The 20,741-nt window shown below is 42.1% G+C and overlaps 1 long non-coding RNA gene across 1 annotated transcript; it reads right to left on the reverse strand.

Moving 5' to 3' along the window:
- Window positions 1–258: 258 nt before the first annotated feature.
- On the reverse strand, window positions 259–19,398 carry LOC110076261 (uncharacterized). The gene is made up of 2 exons (XR_013540451.1): window positions 18,251–19,398; window positions 259–864 (listed from the first exon to the last, which is right to left on the reverse strand). It is a non-coding gene; the product is annotated as an uncharacterized LOC110076261 (long non-coding RNA).
- Between the last annotated feature and the right edge of the window lie 1,343 nt (window positions 19,399–20,741).

A 20,741-nucleotide genomic window follows, 5' to 3' on the forward strand; every position in this document is an offset into this window, starting at 1 on the left:
TGGCAATGTTCATCAAATAAATGGTAAAGTGAGGTGTCTGTCCGGATAGAATATATATATATATTCTGGAAATGAAGTCTTTTATTCATTACCATGCCAAGATCCAAGTCTTAAATATAGCACCTTTTCTTAATTTATGGTAATAATATTCAAACTGATTCCTTAATTCTTCTGACTAGGAGATCATTCATAACACCCTAAAATAGGAAGATATTGCAAAAGCCCAAATGTACAGGATATTTAAAAGCTTTGCACATCTAAGAACAACTCCTTTATTTCCTGTTTAATTTATATTTAGCATTTTTAAAAAAACCAGAAAATAATCTTTCAGAAGAGAGGCAAATCCACCTCTGAAAAGAAAGGATCATCAATGGTGTAAATTGTAACTTTCCAAATTTACTTCCAAGGTATTTTGAGAAATATGGCTGGCAGAAATGAAATAAAGAAGGAGAAAAATGTATATCTAGTGTTGAATTTCAGTGCTTCCAGTAGTCTTGTTACCACAGCTGTGTCAATACTTTGGGGGGGGGGGAGTTAAAAAAAAAAGTCTCCTTTGGCAATAATGGCCACTTGGGAGAGCTGGTGGAGTCATGTTAATATCTGTAGCAACATGTCGTGTTGTAAATTTTAGAAAGAAAAAAAACACATCAATGAAAAGACTATATGAGCAGACTGTTTCTTGGTACCAATAGAGGAAGAGTCAGTGCCAAGACAACCATAGGCATGATTTTATTGTATGTCACTTCCTTGTTGATTTTCAGATGAGACTGTAGTTTTTTGCACCACCTTCATTTCCCCATTTTTTGCTGAAATATGCTGGTTTATGGCGTCCTGAAAAGTAGCTGACAGAAAAGACAGGTGGCACTGGAAAAGAAACAGCAAAGTAATGGTTTATATACATATAATGATCAAACATAACCAGGTGTTCTAGCAACATTTCCTTTTTGCTGATGTTTAAAGAACTGGCCTGAATGTTTTTTTCAGAATTTGCTCCCAGATATGAGTGTTGAAAGGTTTATTTTTGGAATCTCATATATTCTTCCCTGAGAATATTTGGCACCCCAAAACCAATAAATAAGGTAGAGAGTTTCAGCTGCAACTCTGGATTTGGTGTGAATATTGTTTAATATTATTTTACTGCATTTGAAAAAAAAAACCATGGATCCGGTCTTTCCTCCTTTCCATTTTCTCCACTCAGCAGTGTAAATGAACAAGGTGGAGAGGGTGGTAACCTAGTGAATTTATTGCCACACCCAGACATTGCACGCTTGTGTGGCATATGGGCCAAGGGCAGTCTTGCCAGTGGTGAGAGACCAATGGATTTTTAAAATCTTTAATCTGCTCCTTGAAGATATATGTGGAGGTGGGAGGATTAGCTATTGTAGTTTCAGACAGGTTTAGCTGAGGGGCTTTTAACAGGCCTGTCTCAGGGGAACGTAGAAGCTTTGGATGTAATGGATTGAAAGAGTGATTCATCCATCTCCACTGTATGTGCAAATTCAGTTCTTCAAAAAAAAGATCTGGTTTATGAATGTGGGATATTGTGCTTCTGTACTCATGATTCAAAAAGCAAGGAAATGGCCCAATATTGCTGTACAGTATCATGACCACATTGCTAGCAGGAAAAACGATGCCAAGCAAAGAGCAGCCTGAATGTAGACAACACCAATGGCAGCAGTCCAGACAGCCCAAATCAAAATGAATGAAGAATTTAGCAAGCATTCTTCTCATCTGTGATGTACATCCAACTGTCCATTGCAGGAAGTGTCTCCATGCTCACTCATATACATATGACACTCTTTCTATACATTCTGGAATTTCAGTGTTCCAAATTTCATAGAGAGAGTCCTAAATAGGTAGGACTGTGGGTTACTCTCACATGATCAACTGTGTCTCCCAATATGCGCACTGAGATCTACCTCCTTTAATATTTTGCCGAATAACCTAGCACTGAATGGTTGGAATTAGTCATGCATACTGTCTTCAAACAGATGTGCAGATAGGGGATAAATCAGGGCTATCTGTGTAATTCTGGAGTGCCTATGCTGTTATTATGTGCCATCAAATCACCTCCACTGTATGGCTAGCCTATGAATGAGTGACCTCCAGAATCTCATATCATTAACAGCTCTGATCAGCTACATGATGGAGTACAGAGCACATTCTTCATCAGCCAGGACTGAGCAGCATCAGAATAGACCCTTCAGATTCCGTTCAGCCATTTCATGATTTATAGAGTGAAGAGAAAGACTTTTATCATTGTTTAGATAGACTTCTTTGGGTCTTCTTTTTCTTTGTTCTCTCATTTGCTTATTTTACTAAACATTTTAAAACATACCACCAGGTAGACTTTTCCACGGTTTTCTAGATATACTCAGAGGTTGATTACCACTCCATTCCTCTGGCAGTGTTACAACTCTGTGTGTGATGGCTGAAGAATGATTATTCTGTGGATTTTGAATAGGTAAATGACACAATCAAGGTGCCCTGTAGTCCCTTCCTCCAGGTCATAATCATTTACACTTCTCCGTTTGCAGGAATTTTAGAAAACAACCAACCAAAACAACAACAACAGCAGAAAGCACACAGATAATGGCATGAACCTGGGGATTAAGTGAGTTGGACGATCCCCTGAAGGGTACTGGGTGAGGTGGCCCTGACCTGTATGCCCTTTAATTGGACTCAGAGTAGTTCAGGGGGCTTCCACACACCCCATTTGGAATCCTTGTGACCATAATGCAATTAGAGGGCTTGTAAAAATAAACATAAATCCAAAAATGTGTAGATATCTGGATTTTCCAAGTTTTCTCTGAAGTATGAAGGGGAACTGAGCATTTAAGTTTTTGGATAAGTATTTTTCCACTATGTTTTTTTTTTTAAAAATGTGACATCATCATTGCCTTTTATTTTTAAAATACTTTAGAAGAAACACCAATTAATAGTTCCATACCTCCCTAAAATGACTTCTCTCCCCTTCTCAAGAGTCCACAACTAGCATCAATATTATAGCGCATTGTTAAGCTACATGTATCCAACCAACCAAACTAATCCAGTACACAAGAGATGAATATGGCGACAAATGAGGGAAAATAGATAGGGAGGGGAGGAGGGGGAAAGGAGGTGACAATTTAGTAGGGTTGTGTAACACTCCCAGGCTTTATCTTTTATTGTGTTTGTCTAAAACCAACCTGTGTTACTTTATCTATGAGCCTTTCCCCATTGCTGGAATAGATCGGAAGAGGGATTGGTGTCCCAAAGTTTTGTTGCACCCTGTGTGTCTTCGCCACCATCACCACTGCCTCCTTCTCCTCAACCCCCCAGCTGTTACTGTTATTGCTGCCGCAGGCTCTGTTTCTGCTCAGGTGGGTCTGCTGCACCGGGACAGGGGCAGAAGTGGGATAGGGGCAGAACAGAAAGGGAGGGGGAGGAGGATAAGGGGGTGGAAAGGGAAATGAGAGAGAAGGGTGAGGGGTGGGAGGGCAGGGGACAGGTGACTGAAGGGTGGGTAGGTGGGTGAGTAAGAAGGCAGGGAAGGTGTGAGAGAAGGTGAGCAATTGGATGGGTAGGTGAGCAGGGGGTGGTGACCCAGAGGGCAAGGTAGCAAGAAAGCAAGGGGGTGACTGGATGGGTGAAGGGGCAACCAGGTAGGCAAAAGGGCAATTGGGCAGGCAAGGGGGTGAATGAGCAAGGGGGGCAACCAGCCAGGAAAGGGGCAACCAGGCATGTGAATAGATGATCAGGTGGGAAAGGGGACAAGTGAGCGAGGGTGGGTAAGTGGGCAAGGAAAAGGGCAACCCAGTGGGTGAAAGGGTGATCAGGGTGAGCGAGGGGGTGAGTGAGTGAAGGAGGCCGATTGGGTGGATGCTGGGTTTTATTTATATATTTAATTCTTGCTATCTGGGACAGAGCTGTATCAGATAGCAGGAATTAATGAAAAGTGAATAGAGTGTTCACATATATATACTGATTCAAAGGAATTGATTCCGCATCTACTCAAAATAAATGGACCTCTGGCAGAGGAGCAGAAAAACCTGCTCCCCTGCCACAGGGCTCCACATGTGCCTGTACCTAAAATTTAAGGTTTTTTAAAAGAACCCTGTGCAACAGCAGGCTTTATTGTCCATGGAATTGAGCCCCAAATTCCTCTCTTCATGATCAGGTTAGGAGGTTCTGTTTTCATTTCCCATATCAATGTTTGTATGCCTTTTCTGCATGTATTCTTTTTACATTTTGTGAACAATTTTCCCATTGGGTAAGACATTTTTGTTCATATGTTTTAAATGGTGTACATTTTCAGTCACTCACATTTTAAAAGGTGTGCAGAGTTTTTTGTGTGTGTCATTTTTTCAAAATGCATAGTAAGCCTATAAACGTGTTAATTGCTGAAGCAAATTATGTTTTACCTTGTAACAAGCCTCATGAGGCACTAAAAGGGTACTTTCAATGACAATTGCAATACACAGACACACACACAAACACACAAATGCGAACACAGACACACACACACACAGAGTGCCCTACTGCATTCATGCTACTGAGTAACTGCATTCCCTCACAGAAACAGCCTAACAGCCAGAGAGTGCCAGAATTGGAATTATGTTAATTCTATCTGGAAATTAGCCTGAAGTATTCCCCTGACTAATTTCCATTCTGGCAGTATTTTCCAAACTGCCTCATAACAATGAGGAAATGGAAGCAATCTTTACCTTCCAATGTGTAATTTTTTATTTTATTTTATTTTTTTGTTCTCATATTTTGAAAAGGTAAGCCTAATAAAAACCAAGGGGGAAAAGAGTATTGTCACTGTTCACAGACTATACAGAAGAATATTAGAACACACATACGATAAAGCGAATGAGGAAAAGGAACAAGGAAGACTGTATTGAACAGGAATAGACCCATCAAGTTTAGTGTGATCCATAGTGACCAGAAGAGGCTGTCTGGGATGTCAAGAAGGATAGTTTTGTTTTGTATTTTTACCAAGCACTACCTGCAAATGGCATGATTGAATTTGGATCTTTTGTGATTATAAAAGCAAGCATCTGCATAAATACATCTTTAGGTAATTAAGAGGAGTTGAGATGAACGCATGGCACAAATGCAACAATGCCACCCTTTCATCACCAAAGGAGTTCTCTGCTGTATGTACATGCTTAATCATCACTATGAACACAGGATGTCTGCCCTGCTCTTGATTGGGAAGCAGCATTTTGGGTTTCATCTGTAGATACTTCTTTTCCAGGCTTAAATAAGTAGGAGATATCTACAGATGTAAAGGTTAGTATAGAATAGAAGTTGCCAGATAAGCATATAGAGCTTGGTTTATTGACAGAGAATAGCTGGGGAGGCTGGCTTTGCTTCCCCCACTATCACCCTACCTCTGTGACATGAGGCATTTGTCTCATTCTTCCAAATGATATGGATAGTCCTGCTATCTTCTATCCTCCATATTTGGCTATTCACAAGTGTGTGAGATTTGTGTGAGCTGTAATGCTTAGGGACAAATGGTTACTCCTTTAAGTTTCACAGGCCCATGGCATGATGGGCCCAAGTGCCCCAAATGGAGCCTGTACAGTTGCTTTTAAGTGAAGTAAACCTCTCAGCAAACCTTACTTAGTTTGATAATAAGGGTTTAAACTTTTTAAAAAATGTGGTGGAGGATACTTCCTGACTAGGGTGAAGGCAATGTTGAGAATATGGAGCAATCCATGGCATATGGTTCTCAGATCAGCAGTGTCCCATGCTTTTTAGATCTTAGGGGCAGAAATGTGAGATTAAGGGGATGAATCTTTGCAATGTCAAATGTGGGCCTTTGCAATGTCTTGAGATAGAGGACTAAGGAGCTGCTTCCTTCTAGGCATGGTTGGTGGAATCCCTTTCCCTGAGTATACAGGGCTAAATTCTGAGACCAGAGGTGGGCTCTTCTGACACCGCAGAGTCACCTCTGGGAGGCAAGGCTTCAGAGTGGGGCCAGAATTGAATGTGTGTCAGTTGACTCTTCAATGGGAATAAGGAGGCTATGAGCAAATGGGTCAAGAATGTGGTTAAGACCTGATAAGCATTTTGTGGTGTCCAGACATGCAGCAAAATGTGCCGCACTTTGTGCTAGAACTCACAATGTCACATTAACTATCTGACATATGATATCAGGTGCTGTGGCTCATGGGAGGTTCATCTCCAGCCCACAGGGAGTTTGTTTTCCTGTGCCTTTTGTCACTGTGCCAGGCTCTTGCGAGTGTAGATGCTGGTGCACCACTCTTGAGTCTGCTCCCAATGGCATAAGGAACCAAGCACATGTACTCACTAGCTCTGCTCAGAGGTTAGACTTCCCACCTGGAGAACCAGTGAAACGTAGCAATTCCATAAGCCTTTAGTCAGTGCCCTGAGACCTGCCATCCGAATTGCAATGCCACAGGAAGCTTAACAGCACAGAGAGCCATGGGGCTAACAAACTCTTTCTCTTCCTTCTCTTTTGCTGGCTTAAATTGAACTAAGTGAAGCTGCTTCCACTCCCAGAGTGGAAAACATACAGATATGAAAAATGCCTCATGTTTTTGCAGATAAACCCCTCCCTTGGAACAGGCTGCATCATCAAAGTGCCAATATCCCCAGCAGCAGATAGTGAACAAGTTGCGTTCTGGAAAATGCCATGATATGCTTGAGCTGCTCCTGAGCCAAAGCTTCAGCAGCTTGGCTTGCCTTTGCCTCCCTCCCTGGATAATGTGAGACCCTCCATCTCACAAGAACGTTTGGGTGAGAGGGGGGAACGTTAGGTTATTTAAGAGATGTTCCCTCCTCTCCCTACCTCTTCCCTTTCCTGGCATCGGTAAAGGACAGAGCTCTGCTGCTCTGCGCTGTCTCTAGCTGCGTCACAGTTTGGAGGCCTGCAAGAAGACCGCTCAGGAGTCTGAAGGGGGGAGCATCGGCTACCTCCTGTGGTCTGATCACTGAATCTTTAATTAACCCGGGCTATTATTTACAATATTACCTTAACCCCTTTCTGTATATTTAATTAATATTAATTAATTCTTTTAACTTTAATATTGTGTTAAATATAGGGAGTGTTAAATATAAGGGGTGGGGGTTTTCAAGTGGGGGAGACATGAGTGGTGTGAGCAGAGCTTGGGGGAGTTACTGGTCTAGCTACAAAACAATAAAAGAGAGAGAGAGAGAAGAGAAGGAAGAGATAGATAGGACAGAAGGATCCAGTGTCGGGACCGCTGCACATGCGTACCAGCCTGATATCTTACAATTGAGAGGGTCGGGTAGGCAGGCAGCAGCTGAGGTTCGGGCAGCCTTTCGGATTTGCAGCCGTTTGGCCACGCATGGTGCAACTGCTTGGTTTATCAGCCGTCAGTGTTTCGCTTCTTTTCCCCCCTATCCTCCCTCCTCTCGGGGATCGGGGTTTAGAACATTGGTGCCTCGTTGGAATAGCACCACCTTAGCAGTTAGGCGAAGCAGTCCTGGCCACGAGGCACCAAATTTGAATCGGTCCAACGTTTTTGCAGCAGCCTCTCTTGATCAGTATATTAAAAAATAAAATAAAATAAATTACAGTTAAATTACATTAAATAAAAAAATAATTAATTGATTATAGCTACAATATTATTTACATATATAAATAAATAGATAATTAATTAAGGTATAGATAGCTTGTTGGAATTATTATATCTAATTGAGGACTATTAATCACTTATAGCCCCTTCATCGGCTCAATGGTGTGCATGGGACTTAGCATCGCTAGTCCCTATGCTGTGGTGGGTAGTGCAGTTTTCCGGTGAGTCCCATTGCAAACTCAGGTAAGCTGTAGCCCATCTGACCTCCCAGCGCTGCAGACCATGTGATTACAGTGCTTGGGGGGAAATATGCACTGGGGCCACAACTGGACTAACAGTCAACCAGGAGGAGCTGGCTTGAGGTCTATGGGTGGTCAAATTGCATCCGGCCAGACTCTTGCTGTCTTTAAGACTACGAAAACTTGGGGCCAGGGACTCGCCCATTTTGTTGATTAGGGGGTCCTTTGAGATCTCTGCGCGTTAACCTGATTCCGCACTACGGCAGGCCCCCCTTTGCCAAAGGATGGCAACACTGATTATGATTAATAAAGTGTGGCCCATGTTTTATTTCATAATCCTTGTCTCGTGTCTTTATTCCAGGGTTGGGAGGGCAATGATCGAGCTTCTGCTGAGCCAAAGCTTCAGCAGCGTGGCTCGGCTTTGCCTCCCTCCCTGGATAATGTGAGACCCTCAATCTCACAATAATGTTTGGGTGAGAGTGGGGAACGTTAAGTTATTTAAGGGATGTTCCCCCCTCTCCCTGCCCTCTTCCTTTCCTGGCTCCCACCTGCCTGCCCTATGTTCTAGTGTGAGTTTATCTGGTCGCCTCTGGGGCCGGATAGGAATTTTTTACCTGTATCCTGATTGGCCCTTGGATGCGGGGATTTTTCACCTTTCCTACAATGGAACAGGGCGTTGGCATGTCATGAGGTGGTAATCCAATCACATTGGCGGGTAGTACAGATATAACAGATTTTCTGGTGAGTCCCATTGCAAACTCAGGTAAGCTGTAGCCCATCTGACCTCCCAACGTTGTGGATTGTGCGATTACAGTGCTTGGGGGAAAAGATGTGCTGGGGCCACAACCGGACCAAGAGTCAACAAGGAGAAGCTGGCTTGAGGTCTGGGGCGGGTCAAATTGGGGCCTGCTGGGTTCTCCCCCATTTTGTTGATTAGGGGGTCCTTTGAGATCTCTGCGCATTAACCTGATTCCACACTATGGCAGGCTCCCCTTTGCCAAAGGATGGCAACATTGATTATGATTAATAAAGTGTGGCCCGTGTTTTATTCTATAATTTTTGTCTCATGTCTTTATTCCAGGGTTGGGAGGGCAATGTTGTTTGGGTGATCGGAAACTCAGCATTATGGGAATTATTTACGTGAGCCATATTGCCCACATATTCTTGTGCCTGTCTGACCTACGTCAGAGCCCATTTGTAAACATTAATATTGGATTACATGCTGACTGGGGATTCTGGGAAATGTAATTCCCCAAATTATTTCAGTAATCTCCGATCTCTAGCACACAAATGTTGGATTTACCAGAACTGGTGGCAGGTAAATTTAAATGGGCTGCCAACCATTTTGGCATGACATTTGAGATGTTTCTGACATTATATGTAAACTGAGCCTGGACTATACTTTTAATTGTAGGGAAGGTTAATTGTCTATTGCATTTAATGTGCTATAAACATATGTATTCCTTTTATTCTCCCTTTGATTTTTCACACCATGTTTTTCATGGAGTTCTAAGCATTTTTTTCTTTAAAAAAAGCTTAACCCATTAGCTATCATCAGAACATGAACAAGTAAATGATATCATGAAGTCTAATTATCTGCTTCTTTGCTTTCTTTACATAGGAACTTATCCCCCATTTTGGAAAATGGTGTGTCATTTGCAGCTGATTAGTGTATGATTTGAATTCAATTTAGGCATTCTTGATGGGTTTAATATAAGAGAATTCACATGGTAAGGAGAGAGGGAAGAAGTGGATCAGCTCTGTCTGATCTCTTATTTATTCATTCCCTTTATTTTTCTCGATTTTTCTCCCAAGGGTGCCTCTCTGTTACCATTTTGCCCATTTAAAGAATCACACTTGAAAAAGGAGGGCATCTTCTATTCATGGAAGCTCCACCTGTGAACCATGGAAAATCGGATTCTACATTATAAAACCTCTGGAGGACCACCACTATTTATGCTCTCACTGAGTGTTGACAAACATGGCTGGGAAGACAACTATGTGGTTTAGTTCGTGGGGTCCCCAACCTTGGGCCTCCAGATGTTCTTGGAGTACAACTCCCAGAAACCTTCACCACCAGCTCTGCTGGCCAGGATTTCCGGGAGTTGAAGTCCAAGAATATATGGAGGCCCAAGGTTGGGGACCACTGGTTTAGTTGATTTGAATCTAATGACCCTATGATTCAAATTTCACTTTTTGGAATATTCCATTTTGGTAGGAGGGTAAATGTGATTTCTGGGGAGAGTTCACCTTCCCCATTGTGGCCCACTGTATTTCTTGAAAATTGGGCCAATGAAAATCTACACCAGATCAAAGGCTCTTCCATGAAGTGAAGAACAGCCTTTTGTTTGTGGAAGAAAGTGTGATCAGTCAACTATATGTTCCACTGAGAGGTTCTCAAGTGATTAAGTTTCCGAAAATAAAAATAAATAAATTATTTATTCAGGACATGATTCAGGCAAAACTGAAACCATTTTAGCTCCACTTTTTTAAGGCGAAAGAGAATCAAACATTTAACTTTTATTTGAAGTATTTTTTTGAAGGAGACTGAGACTATGCTACAGTGGGGTCTTGACTTGAGAACTTAATCCATATTGGAAGGCGGTTCTCAAGTCAAAAAGTTCTCAGGTCAAATCTGCATTTCCCATAGGAATGCATTGAAAACCATTTGATCCGTATCTGCTCTTTTCCGTCCATAGAAACTAATGGGAAGCTGCTATTCTGCCCTCGACCACTAGAGGGGGATATTTTGTTTCTTTTTTTCTTAGGTCAAGAAAGGTTCAGCGAAGGCAGGGAAAAGACAGTCCAGGCAGTACCAGGCAGTCCGAAGACTGTCTCCCAATCCACTCTCTAAACGCTGGGAGGAGTGAGGAAGCAGACAGGCACCCTTTTCACTGGCCAACAGTTAACTGAAAGTTCACATTTTGCACTTTCCCTGCCTCCCACGTGGTTTTTTTCAGTTCTTAACTCAAATCTAAGTATGCAAGTCAAGTCAATATTTTCCTATGAGAGTGGTTCTTAAGTCAAAATATTCTTAACTCAAGCCGTTCTTAAGTCAAGACCCCACTGTATCTATATTGGATTAAACATTAATAAATGATATAATAAATAAGGTTTCCTTAATGTCATATAATAATTATGATTCCTCGAGTAAATTAATAAACAAAACACAGGAATAAAAGTAATTTAGAGCTTGAAAAAGCTGGAGATGTTTCTATTTTTATTTATAAAAGCATGGTCTTTCCAGGTAGATATATTTTTGTCCTGGAGAACTGGTGTACAAACATGGCTTCTACAAATGAGCCACTGCAAAATATGGGTCTAAAATGATCGAATTATATTCCAAGTAAAATGCAAAGCAAATGCTAAGAAAAGCAACACCCAGTTCATATGGAAAGTGACAGGTCATCCAAAGAATCACACTGTATTTCTTTTCCCTACAGTATTTTCTAGAGTATTTCTCAATGCAAGGTTTAAATGTCACTGTGAAATCTCCTATTTCATATAGAATTCTTGACGGGGCCTTAACTATCTACTACCACAAAGGCATTAATCCTGAATGTCGGTTCATGTTCCCATTTAGCGCATACATATTTCATTTAAACCAGTGATTGAATTGAGTGTTGTAGATGGCTTTATGCACAGCTGGTTGAATGTCAACATTCCACGCTGGCCAGCTTGCATGCTGTTTGATGGCTTTATGGATTAATGGCCATCTATTAGCCCATACTTTCTTTACAGATTATTGCCACTCTGTTTCCTTGGAATTCTCTAGAATTATCATTGGGGAATTCTCTGCTCAGGACCAGTTTGTCAAATGTTGTCATCGTCAGGTATCTGTCAGGGTCCCCCCAGAGTTCCTGGCTCTGTCCTCTTTGTCTGATACAGTGTTGTTACCCTGCTTTCTTCAAGTACACAAGCAGTGAGAAGGAAATAAGAAGGAACAGCAACTTATACTGTTATACAGCTTATACGGGATTTTTTTGCCCTTTCCTATGTCCATGGTGCACAGGAAGTTGAAAAAGGAATGGCCAGGAAATAGTGACAGTGGCAGAAAGAGGGGCCCACTCAGAGAGGGCTAGGGATGGGCCTTTTTTACATACACAAACTATGAAATCATGGAAAAGATTCTCTTTCATGTAATTTATGTTCTTTTGGCAACTGTGATTCTTAAAAATTGTTATTCAATTATCAGAATATAATGGTTGTTGTAGGTTTTTCGGGCTACAACAGATCAGATAGTTGTCAGATTTTCAGGTTGTCTGGCTGTGTTCTTGAGGTTTTTCTTCCTAAAGTTTCACCAGTCTCTGTGGCCAGCATCTTCAGAGGACAGGAGTCAGAGTTCTGACTCTTGTCCTCTGAAGATGTCGGCCACAGAGACTGGTGAAACGTCAGGAAGAAAAACCTCAAGAACACGGCCAGACAGCCCAAGAAACCTACAACAACAATCGTTATTCAATTACTTTACAATACATTCAATCTGTTATAGGTTTATATTTTGGTAAGGTTTTCTGGGAACTTTTTTGATTGCTTCTGTGGGGTGGAAGTGGGCCAGGGAAATGGACTCTGTGACTGTGCCAGTGTGCCACAGATTTAGCTGGGTGGTGATTGTTGTGGTTGGTTGGGCAAAGCTTGAGGCAGTTCTCTTCTTGGTGTTGCGCTGCTTTGGTGAGTGGGTCCCTCTGTGTGTCAGCCAGTGCCAACTTCCTTGCCTTCTCTATTGCATTCCAGGCCCAGAAGGTCTGTTGTTGGCTGCTCTGAACCTATACTGGTTTTCTTGTCCCTTGTTTTCTGATGTTTGAATGCTTCACTGCTTTTTGAATTTATTAGTTGGTGAGTGAGGTATTTTATTCTACTTTGTCATGTCTTTCCTTTTTTAGGAGTCACTGTTGAGGGTCATTTAGGCTTCCTGGAGTGCCAGAAAACATGGGTGGGGAAACATAAACAGGAGACCTGAAAGAGGCTTTCATTTTTGTGTAAAACCAAACCCATGAAAAACATGACAATGAAAAAGGAAGTCCACAAAACAAACAAACAAACAAACAAACAAACAAACAAACAAACAAAGAAAGAAAGAAAGAAAGAAAGAAAGAAAGAAAGAAAGAAAGAAAGAAAGAAAGAAAGAAAGAAAGAAAGAAAGAAAGAAAGAAAGAAAGAAGAAAAGAAGAAAAAGGAAAAAAATTGACCTTGCATATTCCTTGGGAAGACTGGATTACTCAGGAGCCCACAAATCTGGAGCAAAACTTCACACTTCTCTCGCTGTTCCTGCCACCTCAAACATGAGAAATTTTCTTCTCCTCTGAAATTCTTTTAATAGAACACTTCTTTGCTATCAGATTGAATGAGAATGGCCAAAATTCTCATGGGACAGATATTAGGCATAGCATTAGAATTCACCATCCCTAAGGGAAGCACAACCTGACCTCTACATTCAAAGCCACTGGGAGGCTACATTCTCTGTCTCTTAGAAATAACACCACACCAAAGAAAATATCAGCTTATATCCATGCCTTGGCTAGAGAAGGACTCATGCTCATTTCCCTCTTCCCTTCCCAAAAGCACACTCAACTCCTACTGCTCATCATTCTGGAACTGCAAAAGCCTCCACACCCCCGCCCAGGATGTACATTTAAATCCAAGGTCTAAATCCAATTAGATCCACTGACTCAATGGGAACTTGGTAAGTCAATGTTTAGGTAGGTTCTATTGATTCACTAGGTCTAATCAGTTTGGGACTAGAGCTAGACATAGACTGGATCTTGTGAAAGTTACCTTTTGGACTATGATACAATCCCAAGCCAAATGGATCATTTTCTCCAGCTCCAAATTGAATGCTAGCCTCAAGATAACTATCTTTGCCTACTCTTGGAAAACTGATCCCCCTCTTTATGCGTTTTCCTCCACTGCCTTATCCCCTGTGTCTTGTATTTTTAGTCTGTAAGCATGATGACATAGCTGGCTGAATAGCTCAGTGGTTTAGGTATCTGGCTGCATAGCCAGAGGCTGGGAATATGTTTTCCTGCCATGCCTCCAGTGAGTAGATAAAGTCTATATAGTCATGGACGAGCTGCACAGTCCCAGGGCACCCTCAGAAGAAGGGAATGATAAGCCACTTCTGAGTATTCTCTACCTGGAAAACCCTGAAAAGGTTCACTTTACTCAGAATTGACTTTTTGGCACATGAATATTATTAAGCATGATGGCAGGAATTGTCTGCCCCCCTCACCTCCATTTTAACCTTTTCAGCCATTTGGGCACCAGATGAAAACCATCTGAAAAATGGGGTGAAAAATGTAGTAAATAAGCAATTCACATATTTCTGGGGCTATTTGTTAAACTGATGATGAAAATAACTTTATATTTCTATCTGCCTCATTCTAACCATACATGCAACATATGGAGAAGAAGACTAAGAAGAAAAAAGAAAAAAAGAAGAGAAAGGAAAGGAATGCCTGGTGTTTGATCATTCAGTCGTCACAGTGGGAAGAATCTTAAATAAAAGCAAAAAGATGAATCACGATGCAGGGACACTTGCTAGGGTCTTAGCATTACTTGCTAATTCTGCTGATATCCTATGGAGAATCTACAAAGGGTCCCTTACTTTATTGATGTGTGATAATAGGTTCCACAAAGGGAGATCTATAACATAATCAGTTGTGATGGCAGTGGGTAGCTTTTCTTCTGAGCTTTTGGTTATGATCTGCAAAGAGCGCCAACTGCACTCATTTGAATATAGCTTTTTGAATCAGGCTGTCAAGTTGGCATTTCCAAAAAAAATTGCATCATAATATCTGAGGTGCTCTATCGGTTTCCTTGAGGGTGAAAAGCCTTGAGAGCAGGTGGCGCAGAAAGCATCCTAAATCCTCATATATAAAATAAACCTGTCTTTGAATGATAGTTGCCTTCAGTGGTGGGTATATGTAAAGCTTTCCGTTAGAGCAGGAGGTACATGAGGCTTATCTGTATTAATTTTAAATAGATTTATTGGGTGTTAACCTCTGGCAAATGGCTGCTATCTATCCATTGATGAGCATACTTGTCGCCAAAATATTTATGCCACACAGTGTATCACTGTCTTCTACCCAAGGACTTTACACTAGAAAGAGCCAATAAAAAGCCATACAAATAATAGCATTTTGGGAATGACTTACAAGAAATCGTTAAAATATTACAGTTGCTTATTCTGTTGTTTTGGGCACAAGGGAACCCAGGGAATGTTTGCCTCTTAAACAGCTGGCAAAACAACACCAAGCCAACCCCCAACCCCCATTTCCTCAATAAAATGGAGAGTTATGTTTTTAATTTAGTCTCCCCCCTTTTTTTCGCACTTCTGTTTCAAAATAATAAATTCTTGTGATCCTGCTGAAGTTATGCATAAAAGGATAGAAATAAATGAGAACTGTTTATTGAAAATTGGACTGCAATGGCAACAGAAGCAACATGTTTCTGAAACAGACTTCAGAGTAAAAGTCTTGGACTGAAATAGGTTGGAATGATCTCAAAACTTCAATCATTTACTCCCCAAAAAGATAATATTTACTTCATAAGGCAAAGGGCCAAACAAGGCTGCTAATGGGTTGTCTCTAGAGCTCAGACACCTTCCCTTTTTTTGGCTAAAAAAAGAGAAGAGTTCATATGATCCATATCTTCTTCCAGTTTCTAGCTTTGCCTTGACTGACACATACCAAGTAGCTTTCAGTTTGGAAAAAATATAGGATTAGGGCCTGTTCCTACTGCTGGAATAAATCGAGAGAGGGATTGCTGACCACAAAGACTGGTGAAACGTTAGGAAGAAAAACCTTAAGAACACGTCCAAACAGCCCCAAAAAACACCAACCATGAGAGAAGGATTGTTTCTTTTGGATTCACATGGACTTTAGCCTGAATCCAAAACTTTTGTGTCAGTCTGTGCATCCTCTCCACCACTGCCACCTGTGCTGCCACCACCCATGTCCGTGCCTACACCGCCTGTGCTGCCACTGCCTATATTTCTACCAGCTGTGGCCATCACAGCTGTCTCCACTGCTTGCCCTGTTGCTGCTGCCACCACTGCTTGCGCTCCCACCACCCTCTGCCACGCCTTCACTGCCTGCACCCCTCCCATCTCTGCCACCTGTGACTGACCTTATTTTGACAAGCGGAGGCATCGGCGGCAGTGGTGCAGGCTGTGGTGGCAATGTGGGCCGTGATGGCAATCCAGGCAGTGGAGGCATAGCTACCATGGGGGTGATGATGGCAGTGGCAGGACAGGCAGCAGAGGCAGTGGTGACGATCAGCTGGCTCTGCTTGGCTAGGACATGGTGGTGGTGGTGAGAACAGAGTGAAAGGGGTAGGAGGACATGAGGGAAAGGGGTGGAAATAGAAAGAGGTGTGAGAGGATGGGAAGGCACAGGGGCAAGTGACTGAGGGGTATAGAAGATGGGAAAGATTTGAAGGGTGTGAGGAGAGGAGGTTGGTTGGAGGACGTAGTGAGAAGGCAAGAAGGTGGGTTGGTGGCTGAAAGGGGGCAGACGTCTTGTGCCAGTCACATGACTTTTTGGGTGAGGAGGAATGCAAGTGGCAACAGCAGCCATTCACCACTTGGATTTACATGTTGCACTTGTGCTGCTGTACATAAGGAATTTGGTTCTAATCTTTGTGTTCCTCTAGTGGGAAGTGTCCACATTGCCACTCTAGTTATCATTGCTTCACTTCCAGTATACAAATAGTGTGTTGTGTTGTGAGTGACCTGAGTGTATTGTCATTAACAGGAAGATAGAAAAAAGAAATGCCTTCTGGATCTGTCTAATTCTGATATTGCACCTTTAAAATGCATACAAAAATATAAAATAGTACAAAACAAAGGAATATTTCAGACTAGTAATAGAGAGTGGCATAAAACTGAAGAGATTCCTCTGAAAATGCCATAAAATACCATTAGAAGTAACTTTTTTTCTGGTTATGAGAGTGACAATTTATATTTATTTATTTATTTATTTATTTATTTATTTATTTATTTATTTATTTGTTTGTTTATTCATACATACATACATACATACATACATACATACATACATACATACATACATACATACATACATACATACCCTGCCTATCTGGTCATATTGACCACTCTAGGAGGCTTATAACACACAAAGGGAAAAAAAATACACAAGAACAATATATAAATAAAAAGGAATTTGTACATAATTAAAAAATTCAATAAGATGGAGATAGAAAAACATAATAATGAAGGAAAGGGAAAAGGTCAGGGATTAACTAAGGGGGGAAGGCCTGCCTGAATATCCATGTTTTCAGTTGTTTCTTAAAAGTACCCAGCGAGGGAGCCGCGCGAATCTCCGGAGGTAGATTGTTCCAGAGATTTATACCCCGCCCATCTGGTCTATAAGGCCACTCTAGGCGGCTCCAAACATCTCTCAATATTTTTTTGTGGGCCTGTTTATCCATGGATCGGTCATGAAACGGCATCCTAAGCATCACCAAAGAGAAGAAGACAACAGTTACAGAACTGGAGTGGCAATAGAAGGCTTGCAGTTACAGTATTTTTACTTCAACTACATAAAGCCTCACTTCTTAGCTAATTTGGCTGAGAACAGGTGCTGATGAGTGAAATAGGTAGGAAATGTGTTATTTCAGGGCCACAGGATCTGTGGAGAAAAACTTAGTCCATTTTTTCTAGAATAATCAATAAGAACACTTATGAAATACTGACTTCCTCACTGGATCCAACCAAATTTCCATTAAAAAAATTAATTGATTGCTTACTTTAAAGGGATGAATCCCAGAGGGAAGTAAAAAGAAATTTCAGTTTCCTCTCTCTTTTTGCACTTTGCCCAATTAAAAATCCTTAATATCTGTTAAAATTTCTCAGCTTACAACTACAGTGGTGCCTCAACTTATGAACTTAATTGGTTCCGGAACTCTGGCCATAACTCAAAAATTCGAAGCACCATTTCCCATAGGATTGCATTGAAATGCAATTAATCCATTCTGGCCAAAGAAAAAAAAATCACCAAAACAAAACAAAATAACAATACCACTTCAGGACCCATCGGAAGTGCGATTAAGCCATTCTGGCCGAAAAGGGGGGGGGGGGGGAGACCCATCAGAAATGCAAAATAAAGCATAGCAGAAAGCAAATAAACTGTGCAGGACCCATCAGAAATGCAAAAAAACCCAAAGCAGAAAGGAAATAAACTGTGCAAGACCCTTTGGAAATGCAAACAACAACAACAACAAAAGCGAGGCAGAAAGCAAAAAACTGCAAAACCCTTCAGAAATGCAAAAAAGCAAAGCGAAAAGCAAATAAACCCCGCAAGACCCATCGGAAGTGAGGGGGGGAACCCAACAAATAAACCAACCCCCCAAGACCCATCACAGCATAGAAACATTATCCCACCACCCAGCCCAAAACCACCCAGAACAGTTTTTAAAAAGCAGAAAGCAACACCTTACCTTACCAGGCAGTCTGAAGCCTCCTCCAGTTGCGCTCACTCTAACTGCAGGGGCAAAAGAGCTACAAAGAAGCAGCCTCTTCGCCTACCAATGGTTAGCAATTTAAATTCTCCGCCTTTTCCCCCTGCCTTTTTCTATTTGTAACTGGAAGCTCCAGACGCAAGTTGAAGCAAAATTTTGTGGTCAGAGCTGGTCGTAATTTGACATGGTCGTATGTCGGGACATTCATAAGTCGAGGCAGCATTGTACTCAAACCATCCATTTTGGTGTGGAGCCTTGTAAAGGAAGTTCCCATCTGTTTCTTTCTTTGAAGTACACAAAAAAGTGAACAGATGTAAAAAATCTTTTTTTTCTTTCCTGTTCTGATTTATTTCTTACTGTAGGCGAGGCAGCTATTGCCAATGAAAAGGAAATATTTCTCCTTTGTGTTACATATTGGGTTAACATTTGCAGTCATACTCTGTAATACTCATCTTAGTAGGACTTGCACAAAGGGAAGAGCTTCAGGCTTCCCACCACACCTCCAGTGATTTGCAACACAAATTTTATTAATGCATTTTTAAGCTGAATATTACTGGCATCAAATTTTAAAAAGCTCTTCTGTAGCCCTCTCCACAACCCATATTTCTAATCATAATTAGTCCACATAAGCTGAATGGGGAAATTACTTCAAAAAACTAGTAAGTTCACATTGCAGATGGGAGCCTTCATCTCAAAACGGAACAAGCTGCAACACAGAAATTATAGGGGGAAAATCTTTCAAAAAGTAAGGAGTTAGGATCAGCCTTGCCTAAAAAAGAAGAAGAAAAGGATAAGAACAGCTCAACAAATAATGAAAGCTAGTGGCATAAGCAGGTGACTGGAGACAGAATCAACAATAACTGGGAGAACTGAGGGCAAAAACAGGGGGCATACGTAACAGTTTGCAATTACAAGCGAAACTGCCTTAAGAAGCAAAGTTCTCTGCAAGTTACAATGTAGTTTGCTTAAGCTTTATGACTGGTCATCAGGAACTTTGAAGAATGCACCTCTGGAGGGATAATATTGTGTCACTTTCAAATTTCAAAGTTACATCTAACTCTAGTTCAACCCAGAGTCAAATTCAGAAAAGAAGGAGCTGCAGATGGTGAGGAGGAAGCAAGAGTAGCTTTGTCAGGAGTATACAAAGTTATGTACGCGCGTGGAGAGGCGTGGGGGAACGCCTTCGGAAGCGCGGCGTTGTTTTGCTTCCCCAGTTCCCGGAAGCGCAGACAACAAGGGGCCACGTGGGTCAGTGGCGCAAATCGGCGCTATTTAAGGGAGCGCCGATTCGTCAGAAGGGCTCTTTCGCCTTTGGCAGCCAGAGACGGAGGTGTTTTCGTGGGCATAAGGAGCAACGGTTTGGAAGGGTGCCTTCGGGCCTCTTACCCCCCCCCTTGGCAATTTAATAAAAAAAACTGGGTGTAGGGATGTAATCGGGGGAAGGAAGGAAGCTGAGGTGAGGCTGTAGGGGAGGGCGGTCGGCGGCGCGGCGGCGGGCCGCCGCCGCGGGCCCGACCATCAGCTGTTTGCTCTCCCTCCTCCCTCTTCTCGGCTCACACAGCTCGGAGCCTCCTGTGGCTGGATTGGGGGCTGGGAACCGGCATTTCGCTGGGCTGGGCTGTGATCTTGGTGGAGAGATCAGGTGGGAAGTGGAGGTTGCGGCTCGGAGGGTGCGTTCGCCGCGGGCTGTTCCCCACGAAGGTTTTCATAATTTTTTTTTAAAAAAAAACCTGTTGATGTGGTTCGGGCCGCATGGTTTTGGGGGACTGGGAGTGTTTTGAATTCCTGGGGCCCACAGATCAGGGGGGGGCTGGTCCGGTTCTCCCTCCCAGCCAGGTTGGGTTAGATTTGGTGGGGAAGGAGGTCTGATTTGGGGGCAGGCGCCATTTTGGTTGCCTTGACCGCATGGTCTGGAATTCGGCGGCCATTTTGGGTGCTAGTTTCACTTTAGAAAAAAAAAATTAAGTCCATTGCAGTGGTTTAAGTGAATTTAAGGGGGTGGTAAGGAGGGTTCAAGAGGCATTTTATTGGGAGTGATAGTGTTTATTTAATAGTGGTTACTTAGGAGACTTAGGTATACACCAGTATATATGCTTACAGGTGTACACCTATATATTTAGATTATAATAAGATAACAACAACAGTTATTACAATTTACTAACCTTGTTAGGTGATTGAAGGGTTCTGCCGGACCAAGTTGGTATTACAGGCTAATTGTTTTATTGATATTCAGTTATTTCAGGAATTCCAATAAGGTTGGAACTGCAGCACAATGCCGCCTAAAAAGGGAGGCGGGAGAAAGAAGGGAAAGAACCCCGTAAGGAATCAAACAGCTGCCCAGGAGTCGCCTTTGCAATCTTCTTCAGATGAGGAGTCATGGGCTATGCTGCGGGAGTTGCATTCAAAGGTCGCGAGCCTGGAAGCTAAAAGATTTCAAAAGCAGTCCTTGACGGGCAGCGAAATGACACCT

This window comes from Pogona vitticeps, chromosome 1 (genome assembly GCF_051106095.1).
Source record: "Pogona vitticeps strain Pit_001003342236 chromosome 1, PviZW2.1, whole genome shotgun sequence".
Classification (NCBI taxonomy): domain Eukaryota; kingdom Metazoa; phylum Chordata; class Lepidosauria; order Squamata; family Agamidae; genus Pogona; species Pogona vitticeps.